The sequence below is a fragment of the Bombus huntii genome, chromosome 2 (assembly GCF_024542735.1).
Source record: "Bombus huntii isolate Logan2020A chromosome 2, iyBomHunt1.1, whole genome shotgun sequence".
In the NCBI taxonomy this organism is placed as follows: domain Eukaryota; kingdom Metazoa; phylum Arthropoda; class Insecta; order Hymenoptera; family Apidae; genus Bombus; species Bombus huntii.
In genome coordinates this window covers 11,197,780-11,205,048 of record NC_066239.1, presented here as the reverse complement: position 1 = coordinate 11,205,048, position 7,269 = coordinate 11,197,780, and the positions used below count along the sequence as shown (strand labels likewise).

The 7,269-nt window shown below is 36.9% G+C and overlaps 1 protein-coding gene across 1 annotated transcript in view; it reads left to right on the top strand.

Moving 5' to 3' along the window:
* The first annotated feature begins 6,297 nt into the window (after positions 1-6,297).
* Positions 6,298-7,269, top strand: part of LOC126875869 (torso-like protein) — a 32,723-nt gene continuing 31,751 nt past the window's right edge. Inside the window, exon 1 of the mRNA XM_050638777.1 lies at positions 6,298-7,112. The gene's annotated coding sequence lies outside the window, so the exon portion shown is untranslated. The remainder of the gene's footprint in view (positions 7,113-7,269) is intronic.

Sequence of the window (7,269 nt, the reverse complement as noted above, 5' to 3'; positions counted from 1 at the left end):
AAAGGTGACATTAATCGAGTTACCTCGTGCAGCGAGTGCCTAATCGATCATAGACTTTCAATTTATTACGAAAGCCACGTCGAGGATCGTCGTCTGCATACTTGCGCGTCATTGAACGTTGTAGCGTGAGAAGCACGCTCAAGCGATGATGTTAGAAGACTGCATTTGTGATAACATTCGATTTCAAGGCCGCGAATGCACTCTCTTACCGATGCTCGCGCAACCGGTTCCTTCGGATTACATCGATAGTCTGGCAAAAGATGCGGCGCTTTCGCGTCACTGTTACTCATCAAGAAAAACGAAATTTCAAGCACATTCAGAGATGTTCTCGAAATGTTATTAATCGAAAACCATACGTGAAAAATATGATAAGTCGTATTTTGCGGAAGAGTAATTTTAAAATTCAATATTATCTTTCCATTTGATTTTGCGATTAAACAGGTGTCTTTCGTTATTCTGAATATTTGGCAAACTATAAATTATTTCAACTACAAACTATATATATATTTAACTATAAATCAATTGTTAATTCTCGTTAATCGTAAATTGCTATTTATCTCGTGGGTTGTTTGATAATGGCAAAAATTATCTTAAGAAATTATAACATTTACATTTATGATCTTAAGCAATAAGAATTGTAAACCAGTACATACGTATAGTAAGTGTATACACCAATTTCAATTTTTACGTTTAAACGTACACTTTCTTGATACATTCTCTGCCAAATTGCTAATGCATTTCGCATAATATATACATATTAGCATTAAACCGGCCCGGCCTTATTTCACACCGGTTGCTCGGCAAAAGGGCCGAATTCACTTTCACAAAGCCACACGAAGTGAAGTGGAAGACTCCTTTCGAAACGTGGCAACGAAATCCCGTCCCACGCCAGGACATAACCAGATCATTGCCGATTCCATGGATAAGATCGAGTATAGTTAAATTGTTTCCATCAGAAACGCGATCGTCTTTGTTTAAAAGCCTGAAACACATGTCTGTGAATAACCTGCCTGATGGTGTATCGTGCTGAGACGCGGCTGCTCGTGACTAATGTGACCTTCACCCTTGCCTCGTTTCACCGACTGGTCATTTCTCTTCCAGTGGCCAGCTAACTTCTTGAACTAGCACCGCAGCCGGTCCGGTTGCCAATGTTTAGGTGATGCTATCACGAAAGAAGATTTCTTCGTTGTGTCGTCGATACTCTGCGAATTTTTTTACCGAATAATTTTTATTATAACGACAAACAAGAGGGGAAACATCGAATATATTTTTATTGTATTTTATGTATCTTCTTATACATTTTATTTCGTGTATCTTCTTTGTTATTGAATAATCTGTTCTTCCATACTATTCTACGAAACAGCAAATACTTTCTTGCGGATCTTAAGCGAATTTTTAATTCAGTAATAATGAAACGAAGGAAAAGGAGCAACCTGAGATATTTCTTTGTTAAGTCCTTAATCCTCAAATTTTTTGCTGTATAATTTTTTCTTCTCCAAACTAATCCAATAACGACGGAACCGTAGACGAATAAGAAATATTTCACAAGATAAAATTAACGTGCCTTCCATAAACGATCCGTTTCCTCGTAAATATTAGAACAAATCGTTAATGTAATAAAGACGAAGAAGAGGAACAATATGAAATATTTTACTTCGACGTGAGATTCCATGCTGGATCTCTAATAGCGTGCAGGTCTCTTGCTAAGCAGTGTTCCTTTTTGTGACTGCTGTTAGGTATGCTGTTAATCTGGTAATACAGCTTTTCAAGTAACGTCTTCGCGGTTATTACTGATTACTATCATATACGAGTGAAAGACAAGATGAAATATTTGATGTTCATAGGAGATATAATTTCAGTTTAATGACCGTTTTTCGTTCGATAATTTTTCTTCGATAGTAATTGATGACGCGGTATTACAAGCTTTCGCATAGGTACGTGATGAAATCGCGGAAGAAGAGTAAGATGCAATGTTTCGTGTATTTAGCACGTTCTTCGATATACATGCACATGTACTTGGCTTGATCGTATATCTTTCGAAATTATCAAAAATTTAAATAAACCGACAATTTCTTGACACTGAATCGCACAGGAAAAAGAATTAATTGAAGTATTTAATCGAAAATCTATATAGTGATTATATAGTGATTGACTGGATAATAGATATTGGTCTTTGTAATAGGCTTTTATATAATCCTTTGATTTCAAACAAACGCTATATCTTGAGAACATTGTTATATGCAACTTTATAGATTATGCTAACAAGTAACCTTGTTTCAAATGATATTTTAATAATGATCTTATAAAATGAATTATGGATTACACTCATATTGAATAAGAATGGTTCATTGAAAATACCACGATCTTTAATAAGTTAATATTTCCGGATAAATTACAAGAGAAAATTTCGCTTGCTCGTTGTTCTTAATTTCTAATTGTACGCGATAAAAGTTATTCAAAATTGAATTAAACACGAACTGTAGCAAATTACAATTAATTAATACCCGATCTATTCTCGACGATAGATTTGTATCGTTTTATATCCTTCGTAAACGTCATAAATTACAAGAAATTCAACGCAAAGCCTCGTATATCTTGAAACGCGAAATATCCCACAAAAGCATAAGATGCTGCACCAAGCTCCAAAGACACAGTGGGAAAAAGGGAAACGAAAAACAGTCTGAGGATCACGTAACGTCGTTATTCAACGTTATTCAACTCGATTAAACGTGTTCCTTTGCACCGAACCACCCAGTTAATTCGCACGATATCCATAGTCATTTCTTTTCCGGCTGGTCGCGGTATCAGAACTTTCACGCTCGAAATGTTGGCTGGCCATTGCGAAATCAGATGATATTTACAGAAACGTGTCGGCTTTTCGCTTGTTCGCTTTATAAACCGATTATATCGTAGAAATTGTATGGAACGATGACGCCGACACAACAGCCAACTGCCGGAAGAATTGCAGCTGGTGTACGTGTTGTTGGATGGGTCGTTAGTATTCTTCAAGGTCGCGATCGTTGGATGCTCGGAATACATAGGGCGTTTATAGAGGCGAGATAGGCCTCGAGCGTGGGCGTATCTCACTGCTATGCGCATCTTAATTAGATACGTGTATCGGGCATTGTGGCTCGTGTAAGGAACCCGAGTGTGTCAGCTATTTTTGGCCAATAAATTGAACTTTCCTCGCATCACAATGCCGCATACAAATAAAAATACGCTCCACGGGACTGCCTTGCAAGTGGAGGAATTTCGATGAAGTTCTGGAGAAATGGTTTTAAGGTTGAATTGTATAGTGTACGAACAATGACTCACGAAAGAGGTTTGGATACTTGTAGAAACTCTGAACGTGCGTTGTGTACTATATAAAATATTCGAAATTTTATTAGCACTGTAATGAGATACAATTATAACTAAAATTTCGATATGGTCTTGAATTTCTGCATCGGTAAGTAGGTTTTGTTTACCGTAAAATGTTAATACAATATTTCGCCGTAGCAATTTTTAAGGCACTTGCATAAAGATTACAGTCTTTATCCGAGTATTGAAATTCCCGAATACTTGGAATATATCAGTTGTCAGAATGGATTTCTCGCGCATTGAGATCTTCCTGATTACATAGACGTAGATACTTTCACAATCAGAAAGATTGACATAATTAACTGTCTCGACGAGACTTCTGTTGTCAACAGAATAGGAATCCCTTTCACCGATTATTTGCGCGCTTATGTAATTCACCACGAAATGTTGGAACGACAAATTTTCTCGGAAAAATTAACTTTTGATAGGAAGAGTTGAATAACGAATAACGATTCAAGCGTTAGGAAAATTAACGTATAAACTAATTTCTATTAATAATATCGATGAACTCTCTGTGAACTTAATATTTCCTATATATCTCGTATAAAAATCGGAGTCAATTATTAAACTTACTAGAAAATAATCGCTAGACGTCAAAACGAGCTGCAGTATCCTTTCTCAAGTCAATTGTCTAAACGAGCAGCAAACTAGCGAGGAGGTGACTAGATGAAAAGATCGTTGATTCCATTTAGAATGAATGTGAGAGCGGAAATAAGGGCCGAAGGTGCCGCGAATTAGGCTTCATTGTTATCAAAGAAACGACAGGAAGAGGAGCTATCGTAAGAAAGAAGCTTACGCATAATGGGGAAAATCAGATCGGCTGGTTATGAAATACGAGATCGTTTACCAACGTTGTCTTGCAACAGACTCGATGAAGTTTCAAAAGTGAAACGATTACCACATTTCTTATTCCCTGTTTTGTCGTGTGCATATTTACATCGTTTTTGTGTCACCTCGATTGCTACGGTAACACTCTTTCAACGCGTTATCGGCTCAAAATGCTTTGCAAATACATTTTTCTTCTATTTGTATTTAGTTTTCATATTCAATCGATGTGTAACATAAGCGAAACGCAAGCTGCGTTGTTTTCTTCTGAAAATAAATATAAACAATCTATCGACTTATAAAAGTTAATAAATTATCTTCATTGAAATTTTGTACAATTTTTTTTGGAATAATACATACTTTCTGGATATATTACTGTGAGATAATAGAAAATTATTTCGATTTTATATCAGTTGAAAATCTGGCATTTCGTTTATATATCGTAAAAGCTTTTATATAAAATATAACGAAACGTATTCGAGCTTTTATTGTCTTACGCGATACTTACCTTCGATATTATCCTTTTGTCGATACAGACACCTTGAATGCGTAATAGGAAACGATCTTAACATACTCGAATCTTAGTCATACATCTCCCGTTTAACGTCACAAACATTTCATACATTTTAATCTTGAAAATCGATCAATTATCATAAATGAATTGGCCATCAGTAAAATATAAAACACGTTATCCTTGAATCTCGCTTATCCGATCCTCTAATTAAAATCTCCTTTTCCTTGAATATAAACATGAATATCAATATGGATTAAATTCCATCATTATCCACTATCTAGCGTGTATCTCTGACTGTAAAAGGAAACGTGTCATAAACACACAAACTCAATCGCGTTTATTCGTTACACTCAAACGCATAATATCCTGAAGCATCTACAAGTTGCATATTTATGCCCATAATGACGTTTATGTATCCCTCTTTTCTGGTTTTATGTAATCAGTCCGTTTTCCTCGTATGTTTTTCCGACCAGACGGCCATAAATAACGCGTCTTGTCCCTCTTATTTTCATCCTCATCTTCGACATAAATCGACGATGGACACAGATTTTCCACCTGCTATAAAACTCGTTCTTCCCTGCGGTGCAGCGTCCAAGCGACACAAAATAGAAGCCACTAAGGACACGTACGATTCTGTGCCACCTAAGGATCCGTATTATTCAGACAAGAATCGAAAAAAGGAAAAAAGACGAGGATACATCTTATCTGTCGTTTACCACCCATCGCGAGACTGGAACCTTCATTCCTTCCCTCCACGTTATCCCAACTAGTCCACTTAGTGATCAATGTGTGCGTGAACGATCATTTATTATCGTTTTATGTATGCAGGATGTTGTATGCAGTAGTGCCTTGTTAACTGACCGCAAGTTGGAAACGAATTTCGTTAATTGATACAAGACTTAAGACATGCAACGCTTAAAAGCAAGGATTCTATGTCGACGTGAAAGACGATAAAGATATTGTGAGTGATATTAGATTTAATCTAATACTATATAGTATTAATAATACTACGGAGAAAGAAAATTATGAAAATGAAGAAAAGTAAATCTTTCAGCAAGTCGTTATCAGATAGAAAGCTTAAAGTAAGAAATTACCAATTGCTCAATCACTTAACAGATAAGAATTTCTTTCTTTCAGCATTCCATACTAATACCGTTGTATTGACACATATCCTCATTTTCCAAAGAAATATTTTTTTTATCAGCTCTTTCATTTTCATGGTATTAAATCTTTTTTAGTCATTTGAAAGAATATTATGTACTATCAAATGATATCAAACTTTATATATTTGAACGCTGTACAAATACTTTCTATATTCAAAAATGGTCGTATTTTCTATTATGACTAGTTAAGAAATATGTGTCATTTTATGCAGCAAGTATAACATCCTCATCTTAATAAATGCTGTACTTTTAGAATTAATTCTTATCTTAAAATTGACGATTTATTTTTTTAACAAATCCACGATACAATGCTCTGCTATACGAAGTCCCTTCTAAGAGATGGCAGGGATAGCTATGGTCAGCTGGCAAGGCAGAATTCCGGCCAGTTAGCAAGGCACTTACTATACACAGGCGCGCGCGCGCATTCACCGGTGATCGTTCGCTCACAGCGAGTAGATACGAAATAGCGGCCGCAGTCGCGAAGGCTCGCTGCTCACGGTGAGATCGTGGTACGTCGGGATCGTCAACGGAGAACGGTGTCGATCGTGATCGATCGATCGATCGTTGTCGGTGGTGAACGCGGCGATTCCCAACGTGACAAGAAGAACGAACGGAAAGACACGCCACACGTGAGAATACATCGTTCAGGATCAGAACACGAAAAAGACAGATAGATAGACAGATAGATAGAGAGAAAGAGAGAAAGAGAGAGCGAGAGAGAGAGAGAGAGAGAGAGAGAGAAAGAGACTGGTGATCTCGTTTTTTATCGATCGATTGTCCTCAAAGATTCGCAACATCGATCGATGGTCGCATTCACGACGATCGATTCAACGCGCGGGAAATAAAAGACCGCGTAAACTGCCGGTACGATTCTGCGCAATGACAACGTCTTATCCGCGCACAAATTATTAATATTTCTAACAAATTGCATGTATGAATTTGAAGAAAGTAAGTGGTAATTGGTTTGAATTTAATTGGAGACTGAGTGACATTGAGTGATCAAGTTTGATCGTTGATGTAATATATTATCAAAGTAAGGTTAAGCGGATGTTTGTCACTTGGTACGAGATAGAATAACTCAAAGTGCACGAGGAGTGTGTCTGAAAGAACCACAGTGGTGATTTAGTAGTGAGAAACGACGAGTCTCGAAAGAAATGCTGATACGTTCTGTTGGTGGATCTACATAGTTGCGGCAAGATTGGAAGAGTAACTGCGAACAAAGAGAGATGGAGAATCCTTAAGACATCCAGGTGAGCCTATCAATTGCTCGTTTTTAAGTCTATGCAGGTGTTGCAGTTTTATCGATTTGACGTCAATATTTTGTAAGGGGAAACTTGACTGCTCGGTCGAAGTAATCGAAGTAAGTCGATGCGCGATAATATCGACGGATAATGTCGAGACCAGGAT